At 43.6% G+C, this 20560-nt stretch overlaps 1 protein-coding gene across 1 annotated transcript in view; it reads left to right on the plus strand.

Annotated features, from left to right (window-relative positions):
• Nucleotides 1-400: 400 nt before the first annotated feature.
• The window catches only part of STX7 (syntaxin 7), a 310458-nt gene continuing 290298 nt past the window's right edge, over nucleotides 401-20560 (plus strand). The window contains exon 1 of the mRNA XM_083167279.1: nucleotides 401-659. The gene's annotated coding sequence lies outside the window, so the exon portion shown is untranslated. The remainder of the gene's footprint in view (nucleotides 660-20560) is intronic.

Raw genomic sequence — 20560 nt, forward strand, 5'->3', positions numbered from 1 at the left:
GAGCGCTCATTAAATATTCACTGCGCTGCATTTAGGACCCAGCTCATTGGCTGGGTCCTAAATACCGTTTCAGAACCGATTTTGAGCCTAAAATACCGGTTCTGAAACGGGTAGGACCCTGCATTTTAACCGGTTAGAAAAAACTGTATTTTCTAACCGGTTAAGTGGTCCTGCACCTTTCAGACCGCACAGATTACCGTTTTAAAACGGTAAAAAAACGGCAATATACCGTTTACAAAGTGCGGTCTGAAAGGGGCATTATTGTATTACACACCACGTCCACGTTTTGAATAGGCCATACCGTGTGTGTGTGTGAGGTTACATAGATAGAACTTACAAGAAAAATAATTGTGTCATTTAATCACCGCCCACATTCCCCTAACACCAGGAAGTATTACTGTTCTGAATTTCCCACATACGTTCTGCCTGCTGCACAGTCTCCTGTCAGCGACGTCGCCAGTGCCACAGTGAGAAAGCAGTTATCTGCTGTATTTACAGCCTTTACACAATAACTGAGTCCGACTCCACTCCGTAATCACGACTCATAACACCAGATCAGCTGTTCCATCAACATCTCCTCCCCCCCAGCAGGAGTATGAGCTGCTGCCCTTGCACAGCGGAGTGTGTTGCTACGGTCTGAGGCAGCTGGAGAGAAACAGGTACGAGTCCAGATTGCACGAGGAGTGAGGGGAACGGGGCGGGGGCAAGCTACTATGATTATTTTCTGATACTAGGAAATGAAGTTGGCAGAGGGTCCCTTGTGCTCTTATTACACCATAAATAAACAGCCAATGAGCTGAGGCTGTCGCTACTTCTTCTTGCCCCAGTAAGTGACGCTAAACTGGAAAATTCTGGCTGTTAATATTAATAGCCATTGTATATAAATCAAGCCTCTAAAATGCCTCAGCATTGCAATACCCTAACGTCTTTCGGTATTATATTTAAGCATCAATATATTTGTTGCTACATAATACAAAAAAAGCTGGCTTGTTAGCGTCACATGACATTTATTTGCTAGTAGCATGCCCATTTATGTTTGTATATGGAGCTGGAGCTTCTCTTCTCTGCCAGGAATTGTTTCAGACACTGATTGTTGAGCCCGAGTCATGTGACAGGCGGGAAGGGCGGCAGCTCTGAGCTGCGGATCAGCTGATTCAGCATAGTTTCTCCCCTCTTATCAATTACACGCTACAGCAATTACTGTCTTCTGTATCTGTTATTAGTCATGGATGGTAGGATGGTAACATGCAATTCTAGTGTACTGTATTGAGTGCTTTTTCTTCCATTGTTTTATGTTTTCAGCCCTGTGATCCATGAGTGAAAAATGTACGTGTATTGATTAGACCTATGGGGCTTATCATTTAATATTTGTGCCAATTCCCTCTAAAAAACAGCTTTGCAGGGTTAGCCCCAAATATTAAGTACCCCCCGCATGTATCACACAGGGACCGCAGCAAGAATCTGCGATCTCTCCTGCCTCATGGGCTGCATATTACAATACGATCCCGTGTGCTAATATTCCAGCCATGTTGCATCGTGTGTGTATGTATGTATATATCAGGGTTGCCGACCCTCCCGAAATTTCCGGGAGTCTCCCGAAAATCGGGGCTCCCTCCCGGCCCCCCGGAAGGGTGGGCAACCCTCCCGGATTCAGGGGGGACCCCCGCTGTCCCCCGGATCGCGGCATTAAAAATGTCGCAATCCTCGGGTCTCAGAGGAGGGGGCGGAGCTAAAATGACACAATCACATCATTTTAGCCCCGCCCCCTCCACGGAGATCACTGAATTCGCTGGTTTGCCAGCATGGGGGCGGGGCTTAGTGATTCAATGTGCACTTCTCGCCATCTTTCTGAGTGATTTTCGCCGTGTCTCTCCGTGTAGCAATTCTCCATCTTTTCATGGAGAAGTGGAATGTGAACTTTTTAAATAAAAGGTTTTTTGTTTTAATTTTGGTGTAAAAAAATCAGGAATTTTATTCTGTGAAAGGGCGTGCTACTTTTATTCATGTGCTTATAGCACATGAATATATATTTTAATTAAAATTATTATTATTTTTTTTTTACACAGAGCAGCCAGCAGGGGGCCGGGAGCCGAGCTGCTCATTAGATATTCATATATTCACTGCACCCGATCATTACATATGAATGATCGGGAGCAATGACTATACCCAGTCCCCTGCTGGCTTTGGGGGGGGGGGGGCAGCTTGTGCTGCCTGGGTCCTGGGGAGCCCTCCTCCCCTCCACAAAAGTTCTGGGGCAGGCAGGGAGACTTCAATCTCTCTGCCGCGGATGCTCGTCCGCTGCAGGGGTTAAGATTCGCCGCAAGGGGCAACTCGCCCCTCCGACATTGAATATAGGGAGAGCGAGTGGCAGCCAGCCCTCCGGAACACAGTGAGTGTGCTGCGAATCCTAAACAGGATTCGCTGCACACAGCGATATTTTATATTGAATACTGCCCAATGTAAATGTATTTATCTCTCATTCCTTTTTCTCCCAAAAATGTAACCGTGTAATGTGGGCTAGGTGAAATGAGGGCGATTGCTGTTATTTCAGGGAGTCTCCTGCAGAATGCAGGAGGGTAGGCAACTATGGTGTTTTTATTCTGACATGATGACTACATAAACAAGTGTCTTTTGTGACAATAAATATGAAGTAATTTACTGTATTGGACTGGTGCTGGTCTCCCTACTGAGAGCGAATTTTAAACGTATTTAAAATTGACCTGGCACGGTCACCCTTCTATTATCGAAGCTGGTGTGATATCTTCTACCATTATGCTGCGTGTGTGTGTGTGTGTAGAACCAGCACACTCAGTCAACAATTTCAGCTGCTGGGGTGCAAATCTCAAGCTGAATTCCCAGGGGTACAGCCAAATATATAGTGTCCAATAAAGAGCACTCACCAGACTTCCAATTCAGATGCAGGTAAAAAGTTTAATACATTACCGTAGTCATATTAGCAATGTCGACGTTTCGAGCTACGCCATGCTCTTTGTCAAGACCAGAGTATGGATCTTGGGGCTGTGACCCATCCATACTCTTGTATATTATCTATCTATCTATCTATCTATCTATCTATCTATCTATCTATCTATCTATCTATCTATCTAGTTAGTTAGTGTAGGTGAGTCTCCAAAACACTGCCATCCAAAAAACTACATCTTTCTCACTTATGCACAAACACAGAAGGTAGTAGACTAGCTTTCAAAGCTTTGCTTTAAGCTGGCTTACTAGTTGTATTTATGATCCTTCTTAAATGTACTCCTGTAGTTATTGTTCTGTAGCTATTGTGGAATACATTTCAGTCTATGGGACTTGTATTTCTCTATCAGCCTAAAGATATATTCTGGTTATAATTTTACCTTTTGTGTCTAGTACACAGATATATGTGTATTATAACCTTGTGCATTTTGTTTAAAGATTTAAACCTTGTTAATTTTTTTTTAAAATATTTATTTTAAAGAAACAAAGGGGTCAGTCCAATTTCCTGAGATTACGGTGGCAAATTGCAATAGCAACAGATTGGTAATGCTGTCATTGGTACCTCATATCCATATCCTGATCATGAACCCCGACTTACAAATATATCTGTATGTAACTCTATGGGGTGTGCACAAAAGTCAGTGAGTCTGAGTCACTCGGGGTGACTAGTGATGACCTGGGTCATGCTTAATAAGAGCTCAATGGTGCGGACTGTAGCTTTTGGACACCATCTCCAAGCGTCCACTGCTAGATGGTGTTAAAGGTGATGACCTGGGTCCATCACACAGATATAGGTACACCATCAATTTGCCAGGGAGTTCAAGGGAAATCGTGGCTGTTATGATATATAGCCAGCTTTAAAAACTACATGAAGGTGAGGATGTTTCATATGCTTTGACCTTTCACTGTACGGTTTTTCGTGCATCATGTGAAAATGCATTGTTTTTGTTCTTTTACAAAGTTATGTTGTTCTAGGCCTTTGATTAGCTCACTTAGCTCTCAATCAGTCAATACCTAATGGGATTTCAATAACATTTTCGGTACTTGTTTCCTAGCACGGGGCCACGATTTTCATCTTATGCCATCGTTTTGATTGCATCGCATGCGACCCGATCAATTTTTTTTTTATTGTACAGGCACCCTGATGGGTGATTACTATGTTAAATGCACCCCCATTGTTAACGCCACCCCCACTATGAACGCCAACCCGAAGCGTGCTGAGCAGCGGCGCTACGCGTCCTCCGACCTTTTCATACCCCCACTATCCACGTCGGTGTGGAGTTGCTTTTATATAGTGTGGCAAGCCACCCAGCCCGATGCTTGGCGAGCGGATGCGGATTACTTCACATGTATTCCGCGTCCCCTCGAGGGGCTCACTGTGCTCGCCACACTTCGGGCGTGGTGGCTCGCTGCGCTCGCCACACTATATAAAATCAACTCCACGCAGAAGTGGATAGTGGGGGTATGAAAAGGTTGGAGGACGCGTACCTCCGCCCCTGGCGGGCTTGCTGCGCTCGCCATGCTTTGGGTGGGTGTTGATATTGGGGGGGAGGGGGTTAAAACGTTAATTATTGGTACCACTGGCCACCAATGATCTATTAGCCAGTATATATACATTGCTGGCACAGGCAGCAATGTATATATTATTGGTACCACTGGGCACCAATGTAAAATGTATTAGCCCGTAATATATACATTGCTGGCACAAGCCAGCAATGTATATATTGGCACCACTACCCCCCAGGGGTTAAAGTGAGCAGGATTGGGGTGGAACTGCATTCCGTCTATTCACTTTGCCCCGCTGTCCCTGCCTACATCGCTAAAGGAGACAGCCGCTGGGCAGAGCGCTGGGAAAACCGCATATCTCAGAGCAGGTCCATCGGGTGTGGTATGACTCACCGACAGTCGGGATCCCGACTGCCTGGCCTCAGACAGCGTGGCCAGCGCAACAAAGCCCCTTGCGGGCACGGTAGCTCGCCACCTATTCTATTCTCCCTCTATGGGGGTCGTGGACCCCCACGAGGGAAAATAGCTGCCGGCCGTCAGGAACCCGGCCGTCTGTGTTTTAACAGTCGGGATCCCGACGTCGGGTTAATGACTGTCGGGACCCCGTCCGGCACCCGGTCCATCCGTCTGTGGCGTGGCTATGTCAATTGATGCGCCGGCTTGTGACTCATGAGCTAATTGGAGCTTGGGGCCCGGCAGCCAATCAAGAGCTACTGATGCCTGATTGGCTGCCGAGCCACAAGTTCAAATTGGCTTGTGAGCCGGCGCATCATTGAAATAGCCACACAATGGACGCATAGACCTGCTCTGAGACAGCCAGGTTTTCCACCACTCTGTCCGGCTGTCTCCTTTACTGCACAGTGCAGGGCACACAGTAGCTTACCCATGGCACGGAGCATGTTACCCCTGGCACAGAGCCTGTATGGTGTGTGGCATTATTGTATGTGGTATAATGTGTAATGGGCATTATGGTGTGGATAGTTCCCTGTCCAACAAAGCCATGCCTTAAGTTTTTCACAGGACAGCAATGTATATGTTTCCACCGCCACTGCCCCCAATGTATATTTTGTTGTGGCGTAACATATACATTGCTGTCGCAAGTGAATGGATTTCTCTCTACATGCACGGCTGCAAATTAAATGTTTGCCATGCACATGGGTGGTATTTTGCCCAGTCAGAGCGGTGCGGGTGGAGTTTACTTGATTGCTGGGCTCCGACTATTAGCAGCCCAGCTGTTGGTTCTGAATCAGGCACTAAGAACAGGAATGCACTGAATAAAATGTCCTGCTCCAAACCTTGTAATTCAAACCCAGCCCATTACGTAAATCACCTTTTTATATGAAAGATTTTCAGCAAAGTCTTTTGCCTCCTGAAAATCTCTTGCTCTTTGAGGCAAATAGCTCTGTGTGTACGCACTACTTTGATGAAAGATATATATCTCTCAGAGATTTTGGCAAAGTCTTTTGAAATGAAAATCTTCTAATGTGTATGGGGCTTAAATCGCTCAGCACCCGACAGGTCACATTAGATGCCTCTGCAGTAGTAAATCAAAACATCACACTTTGTTTATTCATTGAGTGTAAAGGTGCCCACACACTAGAAAGATCTGCGATCGTAAAATGTGCGCATAAATTAGCCTTGAAATCTTTTTTCCATCCTGGACAAAAGATTTCAGGCAAGCGCACATCTTTACCAAAGATTTTTCTTAAGATCCCGTGTGCATTCCTATGGATCTTTTGTTAAATCTTCTGATCTTTTGTGCAGCACGTAAGATCAGAAGATTCAGCTAAAGATCCACAGGAGTGCGCATCGGACCAAAATCGTCCGATTTTCGACCGATTATCGGTAAACATCGGATGATATATCAGCCGATTTATCAGGAATTCGTCCAATCGGCCCAAAAATCGTTCTAGTGTGTGGGCACCTTAAGACTGCTTTTATGTTCTCAGTGTCAGGGGTCCAGGAACTCAGGAAGTGGCTGTGCGTGTATTGAATGACAGGCTAGTGGGATAATAGAAAACTGTATAGTGTTGGGTGGGTGGACCAATGTGTGCTGTGTACACACACTGTACACAGGAAGAGGAACAGAAGTAGAAAGAATATAAGGAACAGTGTGCGTTCCATTTGTGTCTGACTCTGTACTTAGCTCTACTAGTGACCCTGAGACCAGCCAGCCAGAGGGTTTAGCCATACCTCCCAACTTTCAAAGTTCTGCAAGCGGGACGATCCTCCTGCGCGCCAAAATTTTTGGGGGGCGTGGCCTAATTTGGGGCGTGGCCTATACTCGCGGCTCTTCCACGAGGCCATGCCCCCATTTTGCCGCTATGGGGGCATGACCCAGAGGCTCTGTGAGCCTCTAGCCATGCCCCCAGTCCCCTGGCTACAGGAATAGACGCTGTGCGCATGCGCACAGCATTTATTCCCCGCTGCTTAGCAGCTGACAGGGGGGACTCCCAACAGCCCCCCCACACCGCGGGACACTGCCGCCCGCGGGTGGGACATCGGGACAGGCCCTGACAATCGGGACTGTCCCGATAAAATCGGGACTGTTAGGAGGTATGGTTTAGCAGCCAGCCAGATAGATCATCCTCCTTGTCAGCCACGGTCTTGGAAAACTGCAAGACTAGCCATCCAGCCAGTAAGTAAGAGATCTTATTGCTAAATTCCCTAGGCAGGGTAATACAGGTTTAGTCTCCTATGATATATACAATACAGAAATACAAAAGGTGTCTGTAATAGAAGCATGTATAGGTTTTAAAACATTGCATTTCAAAAGATTAAAAATGGCGTATTACATCTTTATCAGTGAAATACTACAATATAGAGATACAGGTATGCATGTAAAAGTACAGAAAGAAAAGTATACAAATGCTATACAAGTATATAAAGATTGTTATTACTGTGCAACGTCCTATGGACCCTACACACGGGGAGATTTGTGCCAGCGAGGTGTGCTGAGCAATCTAGACCGCTTCATACTAGGGATGAGCGTCGGGGCCGAAGATTTGTTGAACGGCAGTGAGAAGCTTCGGATTTGGATTTTTTTTTTTTAAATGGTCAAAAAAACACCCAAATCACGTAATTTTTGCTTATTTTTGTCCCTAAGCTAATATTAACGTTAATAACATTCATTTCCAGCCGTTTCCAGACAATTTTGACCACTTTACACGTCACAATATTGTTTTTAGGGCAAAAGGTTGCATCGAGGTAGCTGGATAACTATGCTAAGACACACAAACAATTGGCTCATCTAGGAGTGGCACTGCAGTGGCAGACAGGATGGCAGTGTGAAAAAAAGACCCCTATCTGTCTTGATTGTGTTTACGATGTGCAGCCGAGGAGCAGTGGGCATTTCGTGCAGCACTGACTTGTTCTGCAAGTGTATATCTGTTTCTATCAGTTTAATACCCAAAAAGCCGCCTAAAAAGAAAATGCCCCAAAAAGCACATCATGGCAAAAGAGGTGCAATATGGAATTGCCACTGGGCCCACGCACAATAAAAGAAGTAAAAACTAAAAAAAATAGTACATCATTCATATAATAATGAAAAGCGATCCATATAATAATCTCATTGCTCAACTGTGTGATTATTACCAGTCATCTCTCAATGCATTGCCTAATGGGTGGAGAGAACCCCCTTCTAATTAGGTGGCAGATGGAAAAGAGTTCCCCCACCTCTCTAGGACCACTTTTACCCTTGGGTTGGAGCTGTATACCTGTTCAGAAACCGTGGGCTCCCTTCCTAATTGTACATGTCAGTTTAACACCCAATGAGCACCCCAGGAGCAGTGGGCGTTTTGTGCAGCACTGACTTGTTCTTCAAGTGTGTATCTGTTTTTATCAGTTTAATGCCCAATAATACCCCGTTCTCACTGCCGCAAAAACCCGGGTATTTCCCAGGGCAAGCTGAAAAATCCTGTGTCCTGTCTCAGTGTGAAAGGGATTTGTGAAATTCCTGGGTGTTATGCCCCGGGAATTAGACACAGGTTTTTTGCAGGGTTTTTCCTGGGTAATACACGGGTGTACATCAGTGTGAACAGCACAGACCCGTGTTTTTCACACATGATGCCAAAAAACAAGCTCATTGGGGGATGTAATCATGTGACATCCATTATATGCTACGCAAGTACGTATACATTATACGCAATTATTATACATATACAATATATGCATTATACATTATACGCAAGTACGTATATATTATATGCTATACAAGTACGTATATAGTGAAAATCACTTTAATGTACATATGATTAAAATATGTACATAAAAACATAAATGTATTGTCCTTATTATTAATATTTTATTAAATGTTGTAATAGCCATGATAAAATCTATGCAGTGTGCTGGTGAAAAAAGCCCTATTTAAAATGACATCTTTAGGCAGCCAATAAAAGCTGTTTTTAAACAGCCAATCACAGTAATTAGTACAAATTTCCCAACAGCCAATCAAAGCTGCTATTACATTCCAAACACTTGTTGGAAGGCAGACCATGGAAAGCAATGTGAAAGGGGCAGACACAGGAAATTCCCGGGTCTGAGGTGCAGTGTGAAGGGGGTCTTTTGAGCTGAGAAGCTCTGTGCCCCCCTCAAAAATCCGGCAAGAAAAACCCGGGATTTTGCAGGGGCGGCAATGAGAACATGGTATTCAAAAGAGGTGCAAAGTGGAATTGCCACTGGACCCACCCACAATAAAAAAAGCAATGATCAAAAAAATAGTGCATCATTCATATAGTAATTTCATTTCATAAGGAAAAGCGATAATAATCTCATTGCTCACCTCTGTGATTAGCAGACAGGATGGTAGTTTGAAAAAGTAGGCCTCAAAAAGCACATAATGGCAAAAAAGAGGTGCAAGATGGAATTGTCACTGGGCCAGCCCACTCACCCTTAGGTTGTAATAGGACATTATGCACTTGACACCAGTCATTTCAGCCAGAGGGACTGCCAAACCTATGACTAAAATGACTGGTTCATTTGAGCCCCCACAATAAAAGAAGCAATGCTCAAAATAGTGCATCATTTAATAAGAAGAATCTCAAGAAAAAGAAGAGGTACAAGATGGAATTGTCCCTGGTAGGTTGTAATAGCACATGACAAACTAGTCATTTCAGCCAGAGGGACTGCCAAACCTGTGACTGAAATGACTGCTTTGTTTGGGCCCCTACAATAAGGTACAGACTGACTGATGTCATCATTTGCCATCCTAATCTTCACTGTCATCAGTGTGTACATCCTTTGAGTCCTCACTTGAGTTATCACTCAATATCAGTTCATCACTGCTGGAATCCTCCATGAGTGATCTCTGTGTTTTGCGATGGAATTGGTGAGAGGTCTTCCTTGTGAAATTTTGTAGTTCATTTTTATAAAAATAATTTCCTCTACCTCCCCATGGCAGCATGCTTCTGGGTTTAGCCCTCCTGGGAAGATCTCTGAAAGGAACAAAAAGACACTGCCACCCTATATAAGGACTGCCCCCACAAGGCTATGTGTCTTTTTCTTTTCTTTACTGGTAGATGGATGGTTTACCCCATGAAGTGCTGCAGTCCTGTCTCGCTGCCCAGAGTAGAAGGGACGTGGAAATATGCTGAGACCCCCACCGTCGAGAGCAGTTCATGGGGAGTCCATCTGCTGAGGTACCCAGCCGTCTGGTGCAGCGCGGGTAAAGATGCCCGGCTAGAAAAACGTACAGAGCGGCCACTACAGTGGAATTTAGATGCCGGCAGCGAAAGCACACGTGCTGGCATCTGACGTCATCACAGGGCGTCGCGCCGGGAGACACGGCGGGCGTCTTGACGTCAGAGACGGGACGCGCGGGTCAGGCTGTGGTAAGGCACTGTAAGCAGCGGCGCTGCTAGGGCAATGGATATCTTGTAAGGATACTTATACTATGTTTGTATGTGACAGAGCACTGTGGAAAAGAGTGGTCAATATGGATGAAGATAAAAAACAGTCTGTAAAGTCAGGGTAAGCCAGGAGAAAATTAAGTGATATAGATTTTTTTCATATATTTTTTTTCCTATATTCTAAAGAGTTAATTGATACTTAGTTGTACCTATTATAGGTCAGACACCACCAAAGAAAAAAGTGAAGCAAAAATTAAACACAAGCAGCTGCATACAGCAAAGTGTTCACCATGTGATAAAAATTTACCTGAGAAATGCTCAGGGTCAGTGTGTGATAAACGCAAAGGATCACAGCTTAGACCAAGGTGTAGTCAAAAAGGTACCAAGAGATTGGATTCCTATCCAGATTCTTTGTGGTAAAAAAAACGTCAGGAGGATTCAGGACTATACTGGATCTCAGATGGCTGAACAAATATGTTCAAGTAAGGAAGTTCAAAATGGAATCTATAAGATCCATACTCCCAGACATAGAAAAAGGGTCTTGCCTAACAATGATAGACTTAAAAGACGCGTATCTGCATATTCCTATATTTGTGGGACATCAAAAATACCTGATGTTTCGCTTAAAAGGAAACACTTATCAGTTCACTTCTCTGCCATTCGGCCTATCAACGTCGCCCAGAACGTTTACAAAGGTACTGATAGTACTGGTGGCCAATCTCAGAATACAAGGAGTGTCGATTTGGCCTTACTTAGACAACCTACTAATTATGGCAAGAACAGAAGTACAAGCAATCCAACAAACACGAATGGTGTTGGATTACCTAAAACAGTATGGATGGCTGATAAATTTCAAAAAGTAATCTCAAACAGCAAGAAGAGTGAAGTATCTAGGTGTAATCATAGATACGGAATCCATGTTAGTGAAGCTAACAGAGGAAAGAACGTTAAGGATAAACAAGGAAGTGAGGGAACTTTTAGGAAAAAGAACTACCAACTCGGAAAACTGTATGAGGGTACTAGGCCTCATGTCAGCAGCAATAGACAGTATACCGTGGGCCAAATTTCACCTGCGTTTCCTACAAAATTGTTTTCTAGAACAATGGAATGTCGATCCAAGAAATGCAAACCAAAGCATCAGGATATCAAGAGCAGCAATGGCAGATCTTTTATGGTGGAGCAGCATAGAGAGAGTGTCACAAGGAAGGCCTTTTGCGACAGGGATACAAATTATGGTGACCACAGACACCAGCAAGACAGGCTGGGGAGCTGTATGTGAGCGAAGGTCGGCACAAGGAGAATGGGACAAATAAATGATTCAGGCTCATTCCAATACCAGAGAGATGTGGGCAGTGATGATGGCATGTCTGAAGTTTCAAGATCATCTGATGAACAGGGAGATCGTAATACAATCAGACAACCAGTCTACATACCTGAACAAGCAGGGAGGAACAAAGAGCAAAATATTAATGAAAGAAGTGGCACAAGTACTGCAATGGGCAGAGAAGAATGTAAAGAGTCTAAGTCATGGGTCCTCAAACTGCGGCCCTCCAGATGTTGTGAAACTACAAATCCCAGCATGCCTTGCCACAGTTTTAACACTCCCTTATAGCAAAACTGTGGCAAGGCATGCTGGGATTTGTAGTTTCACAACATCTGGAGGGCCGCAGTTTGAGGACCCATGGTCTAAGTGCTGTCTTCATCGCTGGCAAGAAGAATCAAATAGCAGATTCCATGATCAGAAGCAGAATAGCCCCAGGAGAGTGGGAGCTTTCACCAGAGATATTCACAAGACTGGTGCAGAAATGGGGTCTTCCACAGGTGGATCTCATGGCGACACAGAAGAATACAAAGGTGCCACTGTAAATCTCCAGACATTGGGAACCAGGGTCATGGAAGACAGATGCACTAACGGCGATCTGGGACGTGGAACTGGCATATATATTTCTGCCGTTCCCGGTTATACACAGGGTGCTAAACAAAATAAGGGAGAAAGGCCATAGTCATGGCAATATTACCTTACTGGCCAAGGAGAGCATGGTTTGCCATGCTGATGCAAATGGCGATAGAGGAACCATGGACATTACCAGATTGCAAGGATCTAATACAGCAAGGCCGGTACTATCAAAGACAACCAGAAAACTGGAAATTAATGGCTTGGTTACTGAAGCCGAGACACTAGAAAAAAGAGGATTTTCTGAAAAAGTAGTTACTACCTTGTTAAAGGCAAGAAAATTACGTACTACAGGACATAAGAAAAAAGAAATATGTATACTTCTGTAGGTCGAGTAAGAGGAATGAAAGGCAGATAAGTACAGTACTTGAATTGCTACAGTCAGGCTTGGAAAAAAATCTCTCAGCAAGCTCACTCAAGGTGCAAATCTCTGCGCTAAGCGGAATTCTGGACACGAGAATTGCAGATAACAAATATATACAAAGGTTCGTACAAACAATTAAAAGGATTAAACCTGAATTTCACAACCCTGTAGCAACATGGGATCTCAAAATAATGTTAAATACGTTAACAGAAGCTCCGTTTGAACCATTAGAGGAGATTTCATTGAAGTGTATTCTAGACGAGGGAGGGGGCTGGCCACGGTGACGTGTGCGTGAGGAGGAGGTACCGGCTCTCCTGCACCTGAACACCTGGGTGCGCTCCCTCGCATCCTCCCCCCCGTGCTGCCGGCATTGTGGGGACTGAGCGGCGGCATATGGGTGTGTCCATCCGCGACGCTCCAGCACCAGTAATTAGTGGCGCTGATACCTGCCGCTGGGGACATCTGAAGCCTGCTGTGTGTGGCCGTCCGTGAAGCTCTGGCTCCAGTAGTTAGCGGCGCTGTACCTGCCGCTGGGGACATCTGTAGCCTGCTGTGTTTGCCGTCCACGAAGCTCCGGCTCCAGCGCCCACTACCCGCCCCCCGCTTGCATCTCCAGACATCCCGGCTAAGCCTTCTATTGCCCGGAGACCCGATATAGTGGTGGAGGGCTGAAGTAATCAGCGGTGCTGATACCCGCCGCAGGGGACATCTGAAGCCTGCTGCAGCTAATTTCTATGCACCCCGTCGAGTACAGGATTGTGGTTGGAAGGATCCTGTGACCTGTGTGGGGTACCTGCAGCACTGAACTAGCCTGCTGTATCTTCTCCCCTGCTGCAATAATTACAGCCCTTCTGTCTGGGCGATCCAGCTGGAATTTGGGACACTGGGCTAAGCTGCCTATCCTTCTTCTCTGTCTACCTGCAGTCCTGCCCTCCTGAGTGGGGTATCGGGAAGCCTCTTCTGTGGCACAGTTTGGGGGTATCCTCCATCTCCTACTGGGGAAAAAAGGAAAAAAAAGTGGAGTACAACAGACCGTGAGTAAAAAACTGAACCGTTTGTCTATGCTGAGGCTTTATTGGGGCACTATCTCCCTGACTGTGTGAATAGTAATCGCCGTGTGGCATTGCTCCTCTTGACTTTCTACCAGCATAAAGAGTGCGGTTATACTGTGGGGCTATAAGGCATCTATAATACAGGGCCAATTGTACATTGCTAATTATGGGGAAAACGGGACAGAATACCGCCGCAGCTCGTCTTGAGAAATATGCTAGGTCCCAGACCCAGGTGGAAGGGCGTAGACTCCGGGCCAGATCACACCAGTACTATGCTCATGGGGACAAGGCCGGGAAATTCCTAGCCTACCTGTTAAAACAGGACAGGCCCGCCAATATTATATCTATGGTAGTTACATAGGGCCTTATTCTGGTTGGTGCGGACGGAGCCGAATATGCGGGGTGTAAACATATGGTAATGAGCCCAAACAGCCCTTCACGCCCCTCTCCACCCCCTGTTCGTAGTGTACACATTGCATGCGGAATTTGGATGTGCGTTCCGTTCGCACATGCGCAGAGACGCCTCTGCACATGCACAGACACAAAACATCGGCGGCACGAACGCACGCGGACATTACCGCACCAACCAGAATAAGGGCCATAGTTACATAGTAGGTAAGGCTGAAAAAAGACGTGCGTCCATCTAGTTCAACCTGGTATAGATATCCATTGCTGATTTGGTAGGTTCTGGTATTTTACAGACAAATTATATTTCTTATTTGTGCCCATGGATGTTTTTCTCCAGTAAATGTTTGTCCAACTTTGCCTTGAACATATTTAATGAGCCAGCCGTTACCACCTCTCTGGGAAGAGAGTTCCAGAGTTTGACTGTTCTGACCGTAAAGAAATTCTTTCTACTAGCTGAATGAAATCTTTTTTTCTTCTAATCTATACTCATGCCCTCGCGTCCTAGATTCCTTTCTAGTTGAAAAGAGGGTGTGTGACAGTTCCTTATATTGGCCCTTGATATACTTGTACATGTTGAGCATGTCCCCCCTTAAACGTCTCTTTACTAATGTAAATAGTCCCAAATTGCTTAATCTCTCCCCGTAGCTTAAATTCTCCATTCCCCTAATAAGCTTTGTGGCTCGCCCTTGAGTCCCTAGTTTCCATTCCCCTCTTAATACATGCCAGAATTTTGTTGGCCATTTTTGTAGCTACATTACAATGGGCACTACATCCTAGTTTGCTGTCTATTTGGACTCCTAGATCCTTTTCAAGTATGGAATTACCCAGTTACTCTCCGCTAAGGTTGTAACTTGCACACTGGTTGTGTCTCCCAAGGTGCATAACCTTACATTTATCTACATTGAACCTCATCTTCCATTTTTTTGCCCACTCATCTAGAATTGCAAGATCATTTTGAAGCATGGTGACATCTTCTGATGATTTGATGACTTTGCTAAGTTTTGTATCGTCCGCAAAGATGGATACATTGCTGAGTAACCCTATCCCAATATCGTTAATTGTGCCCCAAAACCGAACCCTGTGGCACTCCACTTAGTACCCGTATCATATCTGATACGGCACCATTCTTTGTTCTCTATTACATAGCCAATTCCCTACCCATCTGCAGATATTTTCACCCAATCCTAGGTTCTCCATTTTATTAATCAATCTCTTGTGTGGGACAGTATCAAATGCTTTAGCGAAATCTAGGAAAATCACATCTACAGCATTTCCATTATCGAGGTTTTTTGCTAACCTTCATAGAACCCTAGTAGATTAGTTTGGCATGAACGATTTTTCACGAACCCATGTTGGTTAGTACTGAGTAGATGGTGATGATCTAAATATTCCTGGATACCATCCCTTAAAAATCCTTCAAATAGTTTACCCACAATTGATGTTAAACTAAAGGGTCTGTAATTAGCGGGATCTTCCTTTTTTGAATATTGGCACTACCTCTGCTATTCTCCAATCTTTTGGTACTATACCTGACCATAGTTACTTGCTAAAGATGTAGGGGGGTAGCTAGTTCATCCCTTAATTCCATTTATACCCTCGGATGAATCCCATCTGGCCCTGGTGATTTATTTGTTTTGAGTTTGCTTAGCCTCAGTATTATTTCCTTCGGCGTGAAATCCACAATGAGATCTGGCTCATTTGTCCCGTTTGTGGTAACTGTTCGTTCCACAGTCTGCTCTCCCTTAGTAAATACTGATGAGAAGAACTCATTTAACAGTTTTGCTTTTCCCTTGTCCTCAGTAACACTTTTCCCTCTAGTATCAGTTAGTGGGCCTATGTTTTCCTTAATTAAACGTTTACTATTTATGTATTTAAAAAACTTTTTTGGGTTGGTTTTGCTTTCAGTGGCTATGCACTCTTCATATAATATTTTAGCTGCTTTGATTACCCCTTTACAAGTTTTGTTTGATTCTTTGTATTTTGCGAATACATTCAAGTTATTTTTATAGAATTTAAAGGCTCTGGTTTTATTGTTGATAGCTGACCTTACTTCTTTGTCCAACCATGGTGGCTTTTTTTTGTTGAATTTACCTTTAGTTACTTTAGGAATGTATTCAATAGTTAGTGAATCAAGCACCTTTTTTAGAGTATCCCACATTTCCTCTGCATTTTTTCCCTCCATAGCCGTTTCCCACCCAATTCCTGTTAGGGCTTCCCTGAATAATTCAAAGTTCGCTTTTCTGAAGTTTAGTATTTTTGCAGATCCTTTTTGATTGTTCAATTACTTTTGTGTTTGAAACAAAGTCTGTGTTATTTGTTAATACTAAGTCCAAGAGTGCCTCATCACGAGTTGGAGTTTCTACCGTTTGTGTAATAAACTGGTCTTTAAGTAAGCTTAAGAACCCATTGCTTCTTGCTGATTTACCTTTTTCGTTTTCCCAATCAATGTCGGGTAAATTAAAATCCCCCATAATTAATACCTGACCTGGTAGTGTCGGGGTCAGGTGAAGTAGTTACATCCACACCAGCCATTGTAAAAGAGTTTTCCAATTTCTTCAAGGATCTGTACCAATCTAAATTGGAATATGGAGCGGAAGAAATAAGGCAATATCTGACGGCAATTAACCATCCCAAATTATCAGGGGAAGCCCAGGCTCTCCTAGACGCACCCATTTCCATTGAAGAAGTGGAATATGTAATTAACTCACTTCAGAGAGGGAAGGTAATTAACTCACTTCAGAGAGGGAAGGCCCCGGGTTTAGATGGCCTTTCAGGAGAAGTGTATCAGAAATATAGGACTATTATGGCCCGAGGCTAGTATTACTGTCCCGCGACATGATGGAGGAGGGCATCTTACCCCATCTATGACTTAAGCATCGATAGTGGTGATTTTGAAAAATGGAAAAGATCCCACTCAGGTGGATTCATATAGACCAATCTCGTTATTACAAACAGATATTAAAATATTTGCCAAAATATTGGCAAATAGACTGGGGAAAGTGATTCAGGAAATAGTCCACCCGGATCAAACAGGGTTTGTTGGCGGGAAATCCTCCCTGATAAACATCCGGAGAGTATTCTCATTTATTCAGTGGTCTTCTATGAATGGCTACAGGGCTGCAATTGCATCATTCGATGCTAATAAAGCATTTGATTCTTTAGAATGGGTTTCTTGTGGGTGACCCTGCGTGAATTTGGGTTTGGGCCGGGATTTGTAAAGTATCTTGGTATGCTTTATAAAAAAACCACGGCTAGGATATCCATAAATGGATATATGTCCGCCTTGTTCCCATTACATAGAGGAACCCGTCAGGGTTGTCCCCTCTCTCCTCTGATCTTCGCAGTTGCTATGGAACCCCTCGCCTGCTTATTAAGAACAAAACTGGGTGGATCCGTCAGGAGGGACCCAGCATCCCATAACTTAATTTCCCTGTATGCCGACGATCTTTTGGTAGGTTTATCCAACCCGGATGAGGATTTGCCGATGGTATCTGACATAATTACTGAGTTTGGAGGTTTCTCAGGGCTTACGGTAAATTGGGATAAATCTCATATGTTGAGGCTAGGAGAAGACTCTAGGGAGGAAGGGAGTCTCCACATCCCAATAACTAGAGTGGACAGGTTTAAGTATTTGGGGATTTTTATCTCTGAAGTTGCCAGTGACTTTGTTCAAGATAATATCACCCCCGCGATTAGAGAACTGAGGGTTAAGTGTAGGAGCTGGTCCAAACTTCCCCTTTCACTAATAGGCCGAACTAATTTGATTAAAATGGTTATACTCCCGAAATTTTTATATATATTTTAACAATCCCCCATCTACTTAAAGGACGAGACATTCAGGCTAATTAATAGCATTTTCTTTTCCTTCATCTGGGGCAATAAACGACCCAGAGTCAAAATAACCACTTTATGGAGGGGGCGAGAAAGGGGTGGGGTGGCCCTACCCAATTTTAAAATGTATTATTTATCGGCCCAAGCGGTACATCTGTGTGCATGGGTTAATGGGGGGGGGGGGGGGGGAAGCCTCAGCCAAACTGACGAAGCTCGTGGCTGTCTTAAAATTAGGTCTTACCCCTCTACAAATAATATTAGCAAACAAAAACAGCCTAGCATTTTCCCCAATTATAAATCAGGCAATAAGGGTCTGGCGTGGGATCAACAGGGCAAGCGAGTATGTGGGTACTGATCCAGATTGTGGTATATTCTCCTTGGAGTCTTTGAGACAAATCAAGAAACATCAGGGTGAGAAAATCTGGGCGCATTATGGGATAAGTTCCCTGGGACAATTGTATCAAGATCATACATTAAAGCCCTTTGACCAACTACAGAGAGAATATAATATCCCGAGAACAATGTTTTACAGACTCTTGCAGCTAAGATGCGCATTGGCTGAATATAGCAGGAGAGGGCTTCCTGGTGGAATCACCTATTAAGGTGTTCATGAGGAAACTTCCTCCTGGGAAGCGGTTATCTAAGATTTATAAATTTTTGACCTCTGTGGGACCCGAGGATGGTCTACTGTAACTCCAGGCCAAATGGGCACTGGATGTCTCAGACCTAGATGAAGATAGTTGGAAAAAGACCCTTGCGATGCCAGGGGGAGCCACCAGCTCGATACGAATCCAACAGGTCCAATTCAACATTCTCCATAGAACTTATTTAACCCCCGTAAGATTAAGGACATTTTCTGGGGAGGGTTCGGAGCTATGCCCAAAGTGTAGGGAGCAGAGAGGTACCTACTGGCACTTGCTGTGGGAGTGTAGACTGGTCTGCAAATAATTCTGGGTAGAAATTATGGAGGTGATGAGGAATTTAGGCATCCAGGTGGAGGCTTTTACGGGGCTAAATATGATTTTGGGAATATGGAGTGATGAGGTGGCTCTGGACGGGTTGAGACCGTTAGCAGTAACTCTCTCAGCCCTTGCCAAGGTAATAGTGGCTCGTCATTGGATGGCCCAGAAGGGCCCTGAAATTAGGGAATGGGTACATTTGGTTAATACCACTTATATGCACAAGAAATATGTATATGCCTCTAGGGGCCGAATGTTGTGGCATGGCACAATTGGCACGCCTCCTGAATTCTTTTCAATACAATAAGTAATCATAAGGTCACGATTGTAAGTGTGCTTTAGACAGACTAATATGTCATTTTTGATTTTTTTTTTCTTGGACATGCATTTCGTTGCTCACTAATCACTATATAAATAAGTCAGTGTTGAATATGCATAATCACTATGAGGCCCTGAAGGGTCTCGAATATCAGTATATAGAGGACGATGGCCGAATTTTAATTTAAACCTTGTAACTGGCACGACTCCGAATTCTTTTCAATATATTAGGTCATTATTTGGTCACGATTTCTAAGTGTGTTTAGACCCACAGGAATGTCTTAACGACAATGTAATATGTCATTTTTTATTCTTTTTTATTTCTCTTTTTGGTCACGTTGTTTGTTATTTACTATTCATTACACAAATAAGTTTGTTTTGAATATGTATAATTACCATGTGGCCTTGTATTGCCTTGATTATCTGTATGTAGAAGTCGATGCCCGAATCCTAATCTAAACCTTGCAATATAATTCTATACTGTAGATCAAGGCCCCAGGTACGAAGTAGAAGGTATTATAATTTCTCCCGTGAATATTACCTAACGTAATGATTAGAAAAGTGTCTATTGAAATGAGATATAAATGTATAGATTTGATTATATGCCGCCACTAGACATGTTATGTAGGGTTTTTTATGTATTAAGGTAGGGGTAGGACTGACTTATCTCATGTGGGAAATTCTTAACCTTGGATAAGAGGTCTAATGGCATCATAACCTGTTCATAATTTGATGGAAGCACGTATGTGAATTTGTTTATGTATGTTTGTATGTGAAAATTTTTCTAAATAAAGACTCAATGAAAAAAAAGGATAAAACTTGAATTTCATAACCCTGCAGCGACATGGGATCTCAATATGGTGTTAACCCCTTCATGACAGAGCCAGTTTGTGCCTTCATGACAGAGCCCTTTTTTTCAAATCTGACATGTCTCACTTAAGTGGGGATAACTTTTTTTTGCTTTTACTTATCCCAGTGATTTTGAGATTGTTTTCTCGTGACACATTGTACTTCAAGTTATTGGTAAATTTTGGTCGATACAGTCTGTGTTTTTTTGTGAAAAATACCAAAATATCGTGAAAAAATGGAAAATTTAGCAATATGCAAAATGTCACATTTTCTGCTTGTGAGACAAATAATCATACCACTCAAAATAGTTAATAACTAACAAAGACCATATGTCTACTTTATGTTGCAATCATTATTTCAACCTCCTTTTCATTTTTTTGGACACTAGGAGGCTTCAAATATGACTAGCAAATTCTCAAATTTTCAAGAAAATTTCAAACACTGATTTTTTTAGGGACCAGTTCAGTTCTGATGTGACTTTGAGGGACTTGTAT

The sequence above is a fragment of the Crinia signifera genome, chromosome 12, assembly GCF_055691185.1.
Source record: "Crinia signifera chromosome 12, ASM5569118v1, whole genome shotgun sequence".
In the NCBI taxonomy this organism is placed as follows: Eukaryota; Metazoa; Chordata; class Amphibia; order Anura; family Myobatrachidae; genus Crinia; species Crinia signifera.